The sequence below is a fragment of the Semicossyphus pulcher genome, unplaced genomic scaffold, assembly GCF_022749685.1.
Source record: "Semicossyphus pulcher isolate SPU_LCO1_2020_fin unplaced genomic scaffold, fSemPul1.0.p SCAF_5, whole genome shotgun sequence".
Classification (NCBI taxonomy): Eukaryota; Metazoa; Chordata; class Actinopteri; order Labriformes; family Labridae; genus Semicossyphus; species Semicossyphus pulcher.
The window spans coordinates 12,931,114-12,950,999 of record NW_027211726.1 but is presented as its reverse complement, the minus strand read 5'-3'; positions in this window follow the sequence as shown (position 1 = coordinate 12,950,999).

Below are 19,886 nucleotides of genomic sequence, written 5' to 3'. Positions count from 1 at the left end.
TTAGAGAGAGACCGGGCGATGAGAGCAAAAGAGGGGCATGTAGTGCAAAATGCAATTCTAATATGCACCAACCCACACGCTCGCACTTGGCTTCTTCCATATACCTTTAGGCAAGGACTTCTGCCCAGGTCGATGGGAAAGTTGCCCCCGGACCTCTGACCACAGGGGTCTCAGCGTTGGCAGGGCTGAAGGTGAGAGCACAGGCTTTTAGAGAAGCCCCTGGGCACATGGGGAAGATTACAAGTCTAAAGTGTGTGTGTCGGTTTAGCTTTTGAACCTGAGTGAATAAATGATTGCACAGTGTAAATAAGTAAAGGCTGTTTTCAGTGCGCCTGGGGCGGTGCCTCCCGAACAGTGGATGTGAGGGCTGCCCGAAGGGATGAAAAAAAAAAAGGGAAAGGGTATTTTTATTACACAACATGTGCAGCTTTTTATCTAAGTTTTCTATAATTTTGGAGTTTTTTCTGAAATGCTGAGTAATTTTCCTCCTGAGGTTTGTGAAGAACCTGAAAATTGAGTTTTTGGATGGTTATCAAGACCTCAACTTGTCGTGAGGCATCACAATTAGGTTTGCTTCATTTAGATAACATAAGATCAGATAAGGTAGAACTTTATTAATCCACAGGGACATGCTTATACCCAAATTGCTCCAAAATTACAGTACAAAATAAGAGTAGTAAAAAATGACATTAAAATATAAGTGTGATATAAAGTCAAAATGAAAAAGAGACAATGCCTCATAGAAAAACAACAATACAATAAGCTTTTTACTGAGTAGAATATACATCGACAGTAACATTGGCAGTAGTTTATTTTTTCTACATTGAAATATTTCAACATGAGATGTGCTCATGGTAAAATAAATGGTTAATGAAAAAACATTTTTTGATCTGTTTAAAATGTCTACAAGGCCCTAAAAGACCCAAGTTCACATTACCAGGCTAAAACAGGAAGTGATGTAACATTTAAAAGACATGGCAGTAAATTACCATAATTTGAAAACACACAATTCACAGCTTGTACTTTGTGTTTTGAGTCCATGGCAAAATTATAACTCACCTTAAAGCAAACAGGAACAATTTTAATCCTTTTTAGTACATGGAGCAGTGGCACACTTCAGCCAGTAATGGCCAAAATGAGTATTACCACAACAAACCCTCCTGAAATATGTTTTTTTGTTCACCTCCAGACAATTGTTTTCTCTGTATTCACAAATAATGTTTTAAATAACTTTAAGTTTTTTCATCTGTATTAAGGTCACGATCAAAGGAGAGACATTTTGATAACACCATCATTTTCTTTAGCCTTTCGAGGCTTCCGTACCACTCAGTGAAATTTCTTGTTATGATGGATATGTTTGCTTGAAGAGACTGAAAGTCGGAGCGGTGGCCTCTTCGACCCTTAGTCTGTCCTTAGCATTGCACATTTTCTATCTACACAAATAAACACATAAGCATACTTCTATATTCATACTGTACATACACACTCCTGCTTTGAGTTGGCAGCAGAGACAGAGAGCATCTTTGTTTTCCCTCCCTCTCTCTCGCTCTGTATATTTCAGTGTATATTCATCCCTCTCTTTGAAGTGGTCGTAGCGTGGCGTGTTAGTTTTGATGCTCTAATGAATAGACTGTTTTCATGTGACGCACTGGAAAATGGAAACTATGATTCTCTCAGTCTTTCTTCCAACTTTCACTGCATTTCTCTCGACCATAGCGTTTCTCCTCATCTGCACTTTCACCTTCTTTTTTAATCTTTTTGACCCATCTTTGTATTTCTTATTGGTTCATGTTATTATTTCTCCTTTAATTATCTCCAGTGTGGAAGCCATAATCAGCCACGCACCCAAACATTTTACTTACTCATTTTTCCTGTGATAACCAGTACTTTCCTGTTGTTTCCCTGAGATCTTGACTTCCTGTTTTTTGTTATCTTAAGATAACAGAGCTTGTTTTCTCATTATAACAGATTAATTTATGTCATTATCTCGAGATAACAGAGCTGTTTTCTCATTATAACAGATTAATTTATGTCATTATCTCGAGATAACAGAGCTTGTTTTCTCATTTTAACGGATTAATTTATCTCATTATCTCGAGATAACAGAGCTTGTTTTCTCATTATAAACTGATTAATTTATGTCATTATCTCGAGATAACAGAGCTTACAGTTTTTTCATTATAATGGATTAATTTATCTCATTATCTTGAGAAACCAACATTTGTTTTCACATTATAAAGGGATTAATTTATCTCATTATCTCGAGATAACTGTTTTTTCATTATAATGGATTAATTTATCTCATTATCTTGAGAAACCAACACTTGTTTTCACATTATAATGGGATTAATTTATCTCATTATCTTGAGAAACCAACACTTGTTTTCACATTATAATGGGATTCATTTATCTCATTATCTCGAGATAACACTTGTTTTCTCATTATAAAGGAATCATTTATCTCATTATCTTGAGATAACTGTTTTTTCATTCTAATGGATTAATTTATCTCATTACCTTGAGATAACAGACCTTGTTTTCTCATTATAACGGATTCATTTATCTCATTATCTCGAGATAACAATGCCCGTTTTCATATTATATGGGGTTAATTTATGTCATTATCTTGAGATAATAAAGCTTGTTTTCTCTGGATTATTTTCTGGTGCCCTAGAAAGCAAAACAATAGCCTGGTCATTGTGATAGGCCAGACCACCACATGCTGCCGTTGCCCACACTAATGAGGTAAGTTTAGCCTGTTTCTATGTTTTTTGTGCTTTTGCAACTTAAGATCATCTGACGTTACAGTGGTGCAAGTGAGTCAAGAATAAATAATTCAAGATCTCGAGAAAACAACTCGACATTACTTGTTATCATGGGAAAACGTACTAAATAAAATGCATGTCCGCTTTGGGCTTCCATACACTCCTTGTTTTCTGTTTTCAGCCTACACACTCACTCACTCTTTTCTCTTCTTTGTGCTATTTTACATTTTTACTGCCTGTGTGTGTGTGTGTGCCTCAGTTTTCTCTCTCTCTCTCTGTTAAGTTTTGTTTTTGTGTGTTTTTTTCTCTTTCTAATTACATGATTCTGTTGGAGAAAATGTGCAAGGCGTCATGTTGTGCTCATCATGGCGTTTGTGTGAGTTGGACTTTATCAGTGGCTTGTAAGGATAAAATGTCTGATCAGAGAGAAAGACAAATGTAGAAAGTCAAACGGAGAAGGAGGTTTTTTTTCAATCTTCAGACTGGTCGACATGAACATAACTAACAAATTTTACTTTCATTTGTTGCATTTTTCTTCACTGTTTATGCGTTTTGGCTCTTCTTTTACATCTAACTTGCATGGCCATACATCTACATCTACTGACAGGAGTCGGGGTGTATTATAAACATGTTGCTTTCCATTATGTTCAAACAAATATGAGTTGGCTTTAACCGTAAATACATTTTAATACTTTTAAACACATAGGCGTATTTATTTATCTTGGGGGCATTTTGCAGCAGAAAGCGACCGGGAGCTGTGGCCAAACCCTGCGTAAATATGTTAACGGTCCGCTGAACAGACACTTTCTTGAAAAACTAGCCAGTTCCCAGAGTTTCCACAGTTGTCATATATCCAGGCCCTGTGAGTGTGCATGTATGCGTAAAGAAGGGGGAAAGAAGAAAGAATGTCTGTGTACCCTGTGTGTGTGTGTGATTGCTTTCCCTCTGTGTTGTGTGATTAGATTTGTCTCCTTTACCTTCAGGGTTGTTGTTTTTGTCAGCCAGCCAGTGTATAAAAGCTATGGGTTAACACACACATGCACATACACACACACATATTATAGACCCTATTGGTACAGCAGTGCATAGTCATGGATGGACGCCAATAATTCATCTATACTACAATATTACTCATGTAGAACGCACACACACACACACATGGTAAAGTCATTAGTTGCTCTAAGCTGCAGACACTCAAAGCTTTGTCATAACAAGAACCACTTTTGTCGAGGACAATAAAAGGTTTATAGTAATGATATGTATTAATGTTTTTGACCGAAGCACAAACACAGCAGCAAACAGACCGTTACCCGCAGGAATCCAAAAAGGAAACGATCAGGTTTTCAATAAAAGCTTGATGAATGAAAGCTCAGACGATACCCTCATATTGTATTCCTGCACTCATACATCCTCCTAATGAGAACACGGTAATCTGTGGAGCCCAGCAGGTATCAGGGGTAACATTTTGATCATTCATTTGCACAAACAGATTAAAGAATAAAATATGACGATGTGTTGGAAAAGAGTGAACGAAAGGTACATGTCTACACAAGTTTTTCTCTCCTTCGTTTCAAGAAAAGAAAACTCCGCCGAGACATGCACGGTTAAAAAAAAAAAAACCCGTCCAAACAAAAACACAAAAACACAACAGAAACGCTTTCATGAGAATGCCACACCAACAGGTGGCGATATAACCCAGTCATGCAAAGAAGAAAAATAAATTAGCAGCCAATCAAAAGTCTGAAAAAATCTATTGCCGGAAGTAGTGCATCCCGACGCCTCCGAACTGTACATACTGTATATGTGTAAACATGTAAAGTCCTGTTAGCAAGGTCAGAAGCATCACCGTTTTTGTCACGTCCGTCATTTTGCAAGGAATGTCGCTTCATTTGTGACGCCTCACAAAGGAGATAACGGCGCACTGCCTGAAGTCACGAGCCAGAAACGCCCTTTACCCCATCTACACGTCTCCGTGGAAACAGAGTTTCTAAGGGCGTTTTCACAGTAGGTACGGTTGCTTCATACTGTACCCGAGTACGGTTGCCCCCCTTCTCCTCCTCTCCCCTGGCCGTGCAGTTCAGAGGATGAGATCGGCGGTGCTGCGCGCATACGAGGATTTCAGAGGAGACATTATAAAAAGCAGTCCACCTCTGTGGTTTGGTACGGTTAGCTTTCACACCTGATGCATACCGTACCCGAGTACACATGAACTGTACTCAAGACCACCTTTTCAAGTGGACCCGGGCACAGATCTACAAACCGTGCCCGAGTACGGTACACAGTGTTCACACTAATCCAACAAACTCGACTTTGGGCCCGGGTCCCTAATGTGAAAGCCCCCTAAAAGTCTTCACCCTGGTGTGTTTTACAAAAGATCCGTTTTCAGTGACCTAAAATGGAGTTTGCGTGTGGACGGAAGGCCGAAACGCAAAGAAAATCTACGTTTTGAAAAATACCTGTGTACGTGTAGACATGGTCTGAGTCTTTGCCTCATGTCTCTGTGCCAGTTCAACGCCTATCTCTGTGGAACCACATTTGTCAAACCCCTCGTCATCCCTCGTGAAACCTTTTGTCAACCCCTTAGCGCTAATGTTTTGGAAAATTTTGGACATCTCTTGAAGGCAATAGTAAAGTCGCAATTGTTTGTACACACAAAGATATGGAAGTCAATGTGAGGGACAGAAAACAGAGCTTGAGATGTGCCTCATTTCCCTCCAGATCAATTTGGGTTTTCCAGATTCCGGAAGTTTACAAAAATTGTAGGAAGCAGCTCTCCCAATTCCGCGGTGTGTGGGGCTGTTCGACGATCCAACACGTACTTCTCAGGAAGCATACCGACACCTTGTGGCCGTTTTAAAACGGAAACAGCACTGTGTTAATGATTTTACGCAACACCACTGCATTGAGCTCATCCGACAGAGCTCGAGAGAAAAAAGTGATGTCAACTAGCAAAAAAGTTCAATCTTGTTAAAATGTTGCCTCAGTGCTAAGCTAGGTCAAACGGCATTGCAAGCTTCTTAACATGAGAGAATGTGACCGTCTGTCTTAACCTCTGTTCAGTGGGTCTAATAAGCCTTTGGACCGAAAGATCTATTACTTAAACAAGACTTCCTCGACCATCTCTCATCTCCTCAGTACATGTCGCAACACGCCCACATCACCACGGCCCCCCTGCCTTTGTTTTAACACTGTGCTATTTTCAGACCGCACCAGGCTGCCAAAGCTGACCAGCAGACAGGGAGTGCTGACACAAAGTTCAATGTAGCATCACAACAGAGGAGAAAAGATGAACAGTGCTGAGACCACAAGAACAAATGCCTGCACTGACTTTATGGTGCTTAAAAAAAAAATCTAATTAAAATGTACAGACTGGAATCATTGTTGTCTCTTAAGGATGGTATATAGGTTGTGGAGGCGGCGTAATGGAAAATAAATTCTCCTCTGAGTTCTGTGACTGATTACCGTTTTGAGCGAGCGATCTGTAATCTGTAATGGATTAGACTTGAGGGTAACTTTCCAAACTTCGCTGCTGGTTCACATGAAAAATTAGTGAAGCGAAAATGGAAATATTTCATCTCAGTACTGTTTGTGTCTTCTCCTTCATGCAGCATCTTTTACATCGCCACGGCAACTCTTTTTGCTGCATCGCGGTCACAGCTTGTTGATTCTTTTTTTTCTGAGAGTACAGTTTGTTTCCAGTCTGCCCTCCCACACAAAGACGCACACACACACAGCAGTGGACAGCAGTGTCCTTGTGTTACCCACTGTCATCGTGTACACAATTAAAGAGAAATTCCACCCTCAGGTACTCGTTCACTCTGGGAAACCATCTATCTGCGCGGCTCGGTGCATTCCAGCAGTTATTTTGTGATTAAGTGTCGCAATTTGCTCCCCCGCTCCCTCTCAACCTGTCTTCAGCGCCAGTTAAAGCCTCCCTGCATTTCCCACAATGCCTTTAACCAATCCCCGAAGATCAGAAGTGAACTTGTTGGGTTCAGTTGGCCGCGTGTAGGTGGGAGAGAGCGAGAGCGAGAGCAGGCGAGGGAGATTTGTTCCTATCAAGAAAAAGTGAGTCACGCTCTTTAGTCAAAGTGCGACGTGTCTTTAAGCTTGAATGGGAGGAGAAACTCATACCATGTTCCTGTTCTGTGGCGGATTTCTGCATGATTTTATAAACTCTCAGAAGTCCCCGCTCTGACTGAAAGAATGACAAAGAAATCTGACTGCGGTGATGGATGTTTGAGCCAGCAGAGAAACATTAGGCTGTTAAAAGTCACTTAGCTGCAGTAGAAATATCTCAGCATGATGTGACTACACTTTCAACATTTCACACTGATGTTCACATTTTCCCAATATGAAGGCAACTTTTATACAGAAGATCCTGTTCAGAGAGGAAATTCATATTATTCAGATTAATTCACTGATTGACTTAAACTTCATGTCATGATCTTTATTAGGGCTGCAACAACTAATCGATTAAATCGATTATTAAAATAGTTGTCAACAAATTTCATCATCAATTAGTTGGATCTTTGTTGTCATGCACGGCATGCGATGTGAAAACGTCACTGGGGGTAGCCAGCCAGGAAGTTTCTTTGTCTCCAGTCTTCTTTGGGATAAACATTAATCATTCATCGAGGAGTATCCGTATGTGTCGCTAACTCTTGATAAAGCTAATGCCCGGCTTCATTAAACCGTCACAACATGGAGAGAAAACTGACGGAAAGTATTTATGTCCGTCACGTTGTGTTAACTTGTAATCGTGTGTTTGTCCGGACGGACACTAATCTGTCGCTAATTAGCATAAATTTGTTCGGACAGACACTCGAGTATAACATGACGTTATGGAGTTTTTTAATATTTCATGCCTTTAGTCAGAGACAGACTAAAAATCTTTTATTTATTCACAACAGAAACGTGAGAAGTGTTTGATTAAATATATTTTGGTTAGTTACATTTCCCTTTTATATTGAGTTCATGGCTGCATCCCCAATGTCCTCTTTTTATTAGTACTTTCCTTTTTCATGTAAAATTATTTGAGTAAATCGAAAAGATATTGAGTTACGTAACTGACATTGCATTGTACAGGAAAACAAGACATAATATTTTTTGTGTTTTGAATATAATGCCAATACTAAAAATTTGCTTTTTTCTTTTTATCCGATTAATAATCGATTAATCGTAGAAATAATCAACAGATTAATCCATTATCAAAATAGTTGCAGCAGTAATCTTTATATTACCTGCGATGTAATTAGAAGATAGGGCTGTGGGCACTTTGATCCTGATTTGTGGGAATTCCATCATGATTTTAAAATTTCAGAATACCTCCCATTTAAAAATGAGATTACAAAAAAAGGGGGAAAAAACTGCAGTAACCAAATTTTACAAAGAATTATAAAATATATCTTTAATTTGTCTCTGGCCGAGTATGTCACTCTGGTAGAGAATTCTGAAACCCCCTTTGGGGCTGTGTCCAATGGCGGCGTTTTTCTGCGACATTTTCAGAGCCCACTGTTGCTAGATTACACAAGTTTTTTGGCTGCACTTCTGCTTCCCTCGGTAGTGATTGTCGAGTCTGTTTTAAAGCTTCTCTATGCTTAATATTTTGCTTTAATTCAAGGAAATTTTACAAAGATAGCGTAAAAACAATAGAAAGGAATCGTGTCCTGGCATTAGCAACAGCTCTAGACCTGGAAATTATACCCTTGAGAAGTGACATTGACAAGTTCAGCTGGGTTTCAAAAGTTGAACTATTTTCACGCAAATGCTGTGAACACAGCGACAAAACACAGCTGACGCCGAGGGCGTTTTAGTGCTGAGGACGCTGGGCGCTGAAAACACTGAACTGCATTGGTTTGGATAGAAAATAGGCGCTGCCAATGGACACAGGCCCTGAATATTTCTACAGTACATTTACAGCCAAAAAGATTAGAATAAGACTTAAAGATCAACATGTATCCCCACAAACTAGAATATAGAAATATTTCTGATAACATGACCCTGGTTTCCTCTGGTTAAGTTTCAATGTGACACAGGCGTCCTGAAGTAAGGGGCTCTTATTTTCATTTGTAGAGTCACCAATTAACCTAGCGAGCATGTCTTTGGACTGTGGGAGGAAGCTGGAGTACCCGGAGGGAACCCACAGATGCACAGGGAGAACATGCAAACCCCCTGGATTTGAACGAGGAACCTTCTAGCTGTGAGGTGACAGCACTAACCACTCCTCCTTGAAAATTGTTTTCGGGTGATTATTTTCCTTATTATCACACTGTCAGAAAGATGGATATTCCAAATCTGTGGGGACTTTTTTATCAATTTACCTTCCCCCTCTAGATGAAATCAGATAGCCTCCCCTCTCTGTCCAGTTCTACCATCTATACATATAAGCACCTTTGACAAAGCCCACAATGAAATTCAGAGGTTTAACTACGAGGAATCAGCCCATGACACAAGAATACATCACCCCAATTCAACCTCTTATCCCAGCAGGAGTCGAGTTCCCTGCGTCTCGTCTGTAGACAGAGCTTTCTGATTCACGGGGTGATGCTTGGAAATTAGTATGAAAATAAAGCTGCCGTCACACGGAGAATAAACGCTTGAAGCTTTTAACCACAGGAGGATGTTTCCCTCAGGATGTTTCTCCTCTCCTCTGCTCTACTTTCTCTCCTCTTTCTGCTTTCTGGTTAAATGTCAGAAACAATGAGGTTGTGTGATGATTTTATTACTCTAACACTCCGTAGCAGGAGCAGGATTGTACGCTCAGACACGGACACACATTTTTATTAATGTAAAACTAGAACAGCAGGCATGTAACACATGTGGTTCAAATACAGCGAGGGCCCTCATGTATTACAATCAGAAACAGCAGTCAGGGAGCTACACACACATACAGCATGTGCACCAACCTACACACACCTTTTCTCTTGCGGTGCCTCTCCATTACTCTCTCAAGTGCACACGCACACACACCGAGGCAGGTAAAGTGAATAATGGCGGGTTTGTGCGTCCAGCTGGAATATTGAATTTATTATTCCTGTTGTGGAGGCGAGCAGACCGGATATATATATATAAGGCTGTTATGGCGAGACAGATAGATTTGGAAATATTACTCATGTAATCCACATTCCAGTAGAAAACCGAACCCCACCTCCGCCATTTTTTTTTTTCTTTAAAGCTTTGACACCGTTTACCACATGAAGAGCAAGCGCCTTTTTAAGATCTGTGGTCGAACCGAACAGTTTCCCTTTGACACAAAACCTTGAAGATCTAAGATACTTACATACATCTACTTAAAGGGATAGTTAAGGGGAGATAACAGTCAGCACGGCCCCTGTTAGGAGAAGCTGGTCGGAGTTCCTACACGGAAGCCTTGGCGTCAGACAGCCCTTCCCTTCGGCACTATGCCTTACTCAACACAGTGCCCCTGTATACCTACGCATGCAGCACACGGTACTGGATTATCTGTTCGTCTGAGTGGTATATATAAAAGACAACAAGTTAAAGAAAAAACTATATTATGGAAAGTGTGTGGAGGTGCTGTTCACGACGGGGACTAGAAGATATCATTTTCCTGCGCATGCCGTGAAGAGCATTATGCGGTACGTATGTCATAAAGTGCTGCGGCTAGCACCGACTGATAATGATACTGACTGATACTCAAACTCACTTTTCTGAAGATATCGCAGTTGTTGGTGCTTGCTTGTTTTTTTCAAAACAAAGAGTGTCCTGGTAATAGACTACACCAAGTTCTGTTGATTGATAATGGCGTTACATAGCAGTGGCTAACACCAACACTCCATGCGCAAATCTGAGACAGCTCCACGTCTGCACTGAACATCTTTCTGAAGAGGATTGTGAAAAACCAGCGCTGAATAATCCAGCTAGAATCTTGCTGTAGAGCACCACTGTACCCAACTGTCAGGTAAACTAGCGCTAAACAACTAAATGCATCAAACAGCCACAGAAGTTTTCTTCATCTGTAGAAGAAATTCCTTCTGTTCTCTGCTTCATAAAAGTATCCTCTCCAAGTCTCCAACGTGAGTGGCATTTCCTCGCTCACTTCAAACAAACCAAACTGCTCCTCGGCTTTGAATGCAGGACTTTTACTTGTCGTGTAGTTTGCTCACAGTGAGGTATTAGTACTTCTACAATCTACAACATTTTATCACAGTAGAGCCACAGATGTAGCCTATTAAACATAAGTCTTTTCTATGGTGGCATACTCCATCTAGATACTTTTATCTGGGCAGGACAGAACAGAAGGGGGAGGGGCCAAGATGACCCTCTAAAGAGATGATTGTCCAGCCAATTGTCATCATAAAAATGAGCCAATGGGCAATAAAAGCATTTTTTAAGGATAAAGACATAGATATTGTATCGGCTCAACCCATGGGGGAAAGGCCTGGTATGCCAGATGACACGCCCAGCCCTCTTCTTATGTATGAACAAAAATCCTGGATGATCCCAACCTGTTCTTGTGAATAATTCTTTGCCAACATACAGAGCAGAACATGACCGTCAATTACAGAAATCAACCAAACTTCACAAGTGTGTATCTCCCTCACCAGCTTGAATTTATCAGGTTGAAATAAACAATTTACAGGAAGTTGGTGCAAAGTTTGGACATTCTCCTCGAACAAACTCCACAAAATGAAGTAAAAGATGTGGAAGAAAAGAATGGGCCCAGTTTCAGCTCTCTGTATTGTAGCATTTAACTAAAGTGGAAGGTCATGGAGGGACAGCAGGGACCTCCCTCTTCTTTAATACATCTCTAAAATGGTCTTGTCTGATTACAAAGAAAGTAAATAACACCACACTTTGACTTTGACTTCTACTGACTGATATTGTAGCATTTCTCATTCCCTCCCTCCACCAGTCCAGGAGCAGCCACTCTCTGCCTGCCAGCTAACTGTCCAAGCTGGAGCAACTTGTAAGGCCTCACATTACCATATATTCTATTTATCTTCTTTACCATCAGCAAAGAATGGCGCTATTTATTGTTTTTGTTGGTGAAAAGATTCAGCAAATGGTAAAAAGAACGATTGGGCCTGTTGTTCTGAGACAAAGTACCCTCCATTCCTGCTTATAGTGTATTTTTATGTCCTGCCCAGCTCTCTGAGGACCTTTTGAGGGTCAGAAGAGGATTCTCAGGGCGCTCATTCAAGGCCTGCTGGTTGTTGCTTATCATGATTTAGGAATTCAGCTGTGTCCCTTTGTAGTCAAGCTGCATAACAGTGGAAGATGCGCCAATAATCCTTAATGTAACATGTACACAGACATGAAATTTATCTGGTATAACTGCTTAACCTGTGATGAGTACCACCCAAATAAATAAAGAGTGATTTTAAGGAGTAATTAAAGGGGGGTATTATGTTGTTTCACATTTAAAGACGTATATATAATGTTACATTGGTGGATGTCCAGACTAAACGTGGGTGAAGTTTCAAATCTGTAGGTAAAAGTATGTTGGGGTAATCCCCTGCTAAAATAGTCTCAGTCTGAAGGTTGCTGAAAACGCTTGCTTTTCCAGACGCTTCACTCTGTGATGTCACAAAGTAGAGGAACTCTATATTTGGGCATCTGCCCGAGACACAGCAGAACTTCCTGCCCCTGGCAGAGTTCAAGGACCCAGCAGCTCAGTCTGCCTCTGAATTTTTTTTTCACTCGACCACTCTGCTAAACGTCTCTGCTCATCAAGTTAGATAAGAATTTCTTGGTGTTTCATTCGCTGTGAAGGAAAGACATCAGTGTTTACTTACTCCAAAGGACAAGAGCAGCAGACATTCATTTCATGTCCAAATAGTGAATTTTACTCTTTGCCGACAACTCTGTAACACGGCCACAGGGCAGGAGGCGTACCTGGCGTAGCTGGCCAATCAGAAGAAAGCGGGCTTGTAGGGGCAGGTTTTCTTAAAGGGACAGAGCAGAGGCTGTATGAGGGCCTGCACAGAGCACCAGTATGAGTAAAACTAGTAGTTTTTTTTTAACTGTAAATTATGCGAAGCTACTCCACAGGTATCACAGAGTGAAATATGAAGCTTGAAAATAATCGGCAGAGTTAACGAGGCAATATTACTAAAAGGTGAGTTTGGGGGGGGATGTCACACAAAGAGAAAAGAACGACAAAACCCAATCTCACAAATTAGCACACACGCACACACACACTCGACCTATTGTCATTTATCTACTCTTCCACTGCATCGTCACCAGACAAAAGCCTCACACACTCACACAAACACACAGACAGTCCAGCTCATTGTCAATGATGTATGTGTCCAATAGAGGCAGTATTGATTAGCACGATGTGGCAACAATTGATAGCTTACCGCCAACTATAAAATATTTTGCTGTGTGTGTGTGTGTGTGTGTGTGTGTGTGTGTGTGAGCCCTTTGTCAGGACAGTTAAATGTATTGTTAACTTTTGTGTTTTGTGTGCTTGGTGTGCGTCCTCTGTTTACCTGGTCCTATAACTATAAATATGCTGTCCCACACACACACACACACACACACACACACACACACACACACACAGACACACAAAAGAGCTATAACTATAATTTGTGTCTTACTGCATCACCCTGTCCAAGGTGCCGAGATATTTATAGACACATTCTCTCAACTTACCAAATTAACTGCACCTACCCCACTCTGTGTCTTTCTTTCTCTCTGTCTCACTCACACACACTCAGCTGAAATGTAGAGAATAAACTTGCTTTGTGTGTCTGTGTGTGTAATGTCTATACAGCAGATTGTTACTGGTCACAGGTCTGCTGCCGGTGCCAGTGTTTTGGTCTGAAGGGAGAGTCCCACAGTTGCTCGGAGGCCGAGCCTGGGGACAGTTAAAACACCCGGAGCCATTTACAGCATATAAAGGAGATGTCCTCCCTAATATAATATTCACACACAGACGCCGACTGTACATTACTCACACACTGCATATACACCAAAGGGTAATAACAAGCTGCGTCTGACAGGAGAGTGATGCTGCTGTTTGTCATTTCACCACAGGGAGGCTCTTTTTTATCAATTAGCCTCATCAGCGTTCATCACTTCTGTCAGTTACTGTCTTACAGTGGCCATCGGGGACAAAACAACCCAGTTACTGTATGTGGATGACAAAATGTACGCATACTGATGCACATCCTGTTCCTTCCTTTAGCGACAAGGAGAGTTCCATTTTGTTGCCCTAATTTGAGACATCGTGGCTGTTATGACTTGAAACAATTTAAGCCCAAAGGATGCAAGACTGGCAACTCACTGTCCTGTAAGTAACATCCATTTTCTTGGTCATTTGCAAGGTACTAGTGGAGTCAGGTTGGGAAAGCCAATGTAATCGAACTCACTGATATGTGAACATCAGACAGAGGAGAAAGTTCTGCCACCAAGCTGCAGGTGAGCTGCTATGACCTTGGACCTTGGAGAGACTAAATGGTAGTGAATAACTACCAGCCTGGAAACAAGATGAAAGTGCAAACTCATGCTTTAATTGCTTTGGCAGATGCGTTCGATCCCCTTTGTGGTTTCCATCCAGCCTGATTCAGGTCGGCCCAATCATAACCGTTTATCTAATACTGGGACGACAACCAAAATGGCTGCCACTGATTAGGAATATAACCAAGCGGTGAGGGTTGGCTACTAAATCATCCGTCCATCCATCCATTCTCTGTACCGCTTATGGACTGTACTTATATAGCTGTACTTTTCTAGTCTTTGGGACCACTCAAAGCTGCTTTTACACTACATATCACATTCACCCATTCACACACACAAACACTGATGGCAGAGGCTGCTACGTAAAGTGCCTAACTGTCAACCAGTCATCACATTCATACCAGTTGACTATGCCATCGGGAGCAATTTGGGGTTTTTGCCCAAGGACACTTTGACATGTAGCCTGAGGGAGCTTGGCATCGAACCTCCGACCTTCCGATTAAAAGTCGACTGACTCTACCACTGAGCCTCAGCCGCCCCGCTTATCCTGTTCAGGGTCGCAGTGGGGCTGGAGCCGATTGCAGCTTTCACTGGGCGTGGGGCGGGGTACACCTTGGACTGATCGCCAGTCAATCACAGGGCCGACTAAATCATGTCATGTCTGGGAATTATGTTGGAACTAACCTGGTCTAGCTGTCTACAGCTACGCTATGTTGTTGCTTCGATTGGTTGTACGATCCAGAGTGATTTTGGTCTAGCTACTAAACCAATAGAGGACCTAAAAGCCATATGAACGAGGAGTTGGAACTAGCTACCTAGCCCAATAACCAACCACTATGTCCAAGTCTTGGCGCTGTAATTGGTTGTAACGTCCTCATTTAAGAGGTGCATGTAAACACAAGTAAGTCTTTCTCGAAGCTTTGAAACAGTAGAACAAAGCTGTCTTTGTGTTATTATACTATCAGGAAATAAACTCTCAAGCTGCGGGACAAATCCTTGAGAGGCTTCACTGCTGTTGAAAAGTAAGCTGAATTGTTGGTCACAGTGGCAGCACCCAGTTTGATTTTCAAGGGATAAAGGCCCATTTTTCTGGTTCACACCAGTTTGTTCTACGAATACATTAAGCTCCATTGTTGATAACAAAGTAACCCATGTGATAGCGTTGGAATATGAAAATGTTATAATTAAAAAAGAACTCTTTATGCTTTCAAGACCAATGTCAGAAGACATGTTTTTTTTACTTGTTGGGGCCTTTATACTCATCATTAAGGCATGATTTTGGAACTATTTTTGGATGTCTTTGATAAAAATAAAAAAGCTGATGCACGCCCTGTTCTTTCCTTTAACTACATTTAACTACAATTCCATTTTATTGTCCTTATTTGAGACATCATTCTTGTTACGGCTCTGAACAATCTACGCCCAAAGGATGAATAAGAACAGACTCCCTGCCCTCCTCTTAGTTACATCCACTTTCTTGGATGACGTGGTTGACTAAAGGCCCGTGGCTGGTTTTGTTGAATAAATTCTGTCGTATTGCAATATGTAGAAGGGTAATCAAGTTGAGGAATCCAATGTGATCCCACTTGCTGATATGTCTGACAGTCCAGAAAGTTTTGCCTCCCAGCTGCAGATAGACAGCCCTGACCTTTGACTTCTCACTAAGGAAAGAAGGACAGAATGTTGATTTACATTAAGAGAATAATTACTGGCCTGGGAGCCAGGCCAATCTGAGACCTTGTGTATTATTTGCTCTTGAAATTACTATTCTGGTCTCCCTCCTTTTCAGACAGATATCCAGCTGACCTGGCCTTGAACAGGACCAACTACAATAATTTATCAAAACAGTTGAAGAGCCATAGAGGCATTTTGTAAACAACCAAGATGGCTGCTGTAGATGTGGAGCGTTTAGAGTCTGCGACTGTGTTAGTAAATTGACCGTAGTTCACCTTACGTACAACTGGTGTTTGCTTCTTAATCATGTCATGTCAAACGTCTGTGTGTTTTGTTAAACTCCAAGCACATTTAGATGCTTTTACTGATTGTAGCATACAAAGGCCTTTTGGTTTGTGCTGCTTGATAACACTCAGGGGACATTGGAAATTAACTTGGCGATGAACTGGCGATGTCAGGACCAGATAACGGCAATGTTACATAACGTGATCTACTATCCAATGATCTTAGCTTATTCAAGAGGTGTGAAGCATATCTTTCTCTTGAAGCTCAATGAAGGATAGCAAAGGAACTCCAGGGGATGTTGTTGGTATTTGAGAATCTAACGCAGAGAAATACAAATAAAGAAGAGATAGAGATCCTGAAGGAGACGAATGGGGATGTCGTACTCTTATGTAACTTGTTGGAAGACACTGCGGTGTTCCTACTCAAATGTCGAGACATGACGAGCAATTTTTCAGTGTCCTTGGTCGCAAATTTAAAAATAACCAAACAGATGCACACTGTGTTCCTTCCCTTTACTACATGGAGTAATTTAAGACATCATTTCTGTTGCGGCTCAGAACGATGTAAGCCCTAAAGATGAATAAGAACAGACTTTCGACTCGCTGTCCTGTTAATTTCATCCACTCTCCTGGTTGATTTGGATGACCTAATGCCTGTAGCTTGTTCTTTTAATGATCTCTGTCATTTTGCATTGTGTAGAGGGGCCATCAAGTTGAGGAATCCAGTGTGATTCAAATCACATTGTCCAGACTTTGACTTCTCACCACGAAAAGACGGACAGCATTTTGAATCACACTGAGAGGATAACGACTAGCCTGGGAACCAGACTAAATTTCAAGCTTGTGTTATATTTGATCTGGCAGATATGTCTGGTCCCTCTCGTATACAAATCTACCTATCACAACCATTTATCTAATATGTGGCAGATTTAAGTGCCATTGAGGCTAATTTGCAAAGAACAAAGGCGGCTTTGGCTGGAACTTTCTTAATCCGCTATTGCTACCTAGCCGAGCAGCCTACAGCTACGTCACATTTGTTGTTGCTCTGACTGGTTGCAGCATTCAGAGGCTTTTGGGTCTGTGCCTGGTGATTACAACCCTTAAGAAACCAATATGAACCGAGTGGTAAGGCCAGGCCAGAAAACTGCGTATCACATCATGTTACCCAACTATCCAATGATCCAGTGATCTAGCTCTTTCAGGAGGTGTGAATATTACCGAGTCTTTGGCTTGAAGCTTGTAAACAGCACAACAAAGCTATCTTTACGTTATTATGCCATCAGGACATAAATCCTCAAGCTGCGAGACAAATCCTTAAGCTGCTTCACTAAGCTGAATTTGAGGTCACAGTGGCAGCACCCTGTTTGATTTTCCGCGGATATGGGCCCAGTTTTCTGGTTCCCACCTGTTGTTTACACGATGACATCAAGCTCGATCGTGGATAAAGTTACTCCACATGGTTTGGTGGAAAAATATCTAACAGAGAAATATTGATAAAGGACATTTCAAGGAGAGGCTGCAAGACAGATGTCAAAGGATGTCATACTCTCTCTACATTTGGGGATTTAATCTTTAATGTTGAGGTATGAATTGATTGGTCTCAGACTAGTTCCCGACTTTGTTCCTGTTAACAAATGCATGGCTACTTTGACTGTTTTGTGCAGTAGAGAGAACACTGAATCAGATTTTAAGGTAACAAGGTGAGGACATCTTCCTGTATTGGATGGAGGGGTAAAGAACATGGGACTTGGTAGCAAGCAAGTTACTTTATATGCTATTCTTGGGTTTCCAGATCCATGAAATTCCCTTATCACAAGCAGATATTCTGACTTGTCGTAGAACAGGAAAGCACAGGTGTGACTTATATCCTTTGCTACATCTCCATCCTTTCCAAGTGCCAAGGTTAGCCATGACGATGCTAGTTAGCTAGCACGCACGGTACCAGGACCCTCAAACTACAGCAGCAAAATTGAGTGTCTGCTGTTTATGTCTTCTTTTTTGTCTGCTTTTGCTGTGAATGTAACACCTCGCGCATGCATCAGTTCACACTATAAAGGCACCAATCTAAATGAAGATGTTAACAGAAGTTATTGGATGGTACAGTCAAATCTCTCACTCCCTTTTTGAGATATTGCTCTTAGATTTTTGTTTATGCAAAAGCAATAGTAAATAGATAATGACAACCACAATTCTACAGCGTTGTTCCTGTTTTCTGCTCTACAATAACATGGAAATCTGTGTCCAGTGGTGTATTTCGAAGCTTAATCCAAAAGGCAACTGGACTTGGTTGAAGTTCTTAAAGACATTTCACCTCTCATCTGAAAGGCTTCTTCAATTTCTTCAGTCTTTTCAGAACTGAAGAAGCCTTTCGGGATGACCGTGTGAGCATGCGCGGAGGAGTGGCGCTGTGCTGCATGTGATTAGGCTTGTTCAAGATGAGCGAGACCTGCGTAGAATCCATCGCCGCCTTGCCGAGCATATTGCATGACGGTTAGATTGTTGTCCGATTTGCTCTGAAAACCCGACTGCGCGAGGCTTTGAAATCCCGCAGGAGCGAGGCGGCCGCATTTTTCAGGGCCAGGCGCCGCAGTTGCTCTCCACCGGTTGCACAACTCCATACATGATGGGAAACGACTCGCTCTGGTTTGAATGAAGCACCTATTGGCTGAATAAAGCCTTGACACCCCCCACAAGGAAATGATGAGACTTCTGTCTTATTCATTAAACTTAATGAAGTGCCAGACAGACACCAAACGGGTTTATCAAAGTACTGTCATTCACAATGTGATGCTTTACTCATTCCTCATGAACGTTGTCTTAATAAACAGAAATAAAATGACGTTTGTATCGAAATAACGATCAAAGGTCCTGAATAAAGTATAATGAGAACTTAATATTAAATCCAATTAGAATAATAATGATAGTAATAATAATAATATCAACAACAAATGAAGACTTTATTCAGTTAAATTTTCAGTGAGGTGTTGGTATTATAGATGCTTGACGAGGCGAGCAGCAAACTTGCCAACAAAGAAGTGTCCGACTTTATGACTCCTCCCCCGACTGCAATTGGCTACTCTCGCCTGTTGTCGAGGCGAGCCGGCAGTCATCTCGAACAAGCCTATTGACAGCAGCCTGAGAGACTGCTCGGCTCTGATTGGTTGTTGTGTTTAGGGAGCGTTGGATTCTTACAAATGCCATTAGGAACAGTAGGAGGAGCCAGATTATCTCTCTCATGTACAACTGCATGTACTATTACTACAGCTTTAAGTGCAGTAAATATCTAACATTTTACTTGAGCAATATTAGCATAGCTGACTTTCACCCCTACCAAAGTCATCATCTGGTATCATATCCGTACTTTTACTCAAGTATGGCTCTCAGGTACTTCATACGCCACCGTCTGTGTCAGAGTATTATTTTAAAAAATATGTTTGAAATTACCTGAACACAACTAAATGAAACTAAACTGACTCGAGCTGATGGATTCAATAGAGAAACAATGAGGGGCACGGCGAACAGGACAGACTGAAATGACAGGAAAGAGAGGAGTGGAGAGCGACGACACAGTGACTGACGGTGAGGTTCCAGTAAAATGGTGATTGTGAATGTGATTGTTCTCAGTTGATCAAAAGAAATGGATTTTGCTCTGTAATTAATTATTCAGAAAGTCGTTAGTAATTCATGACTCTGGGAGACAAAGTGGTTTTATTCTGGAGATATGAAACCT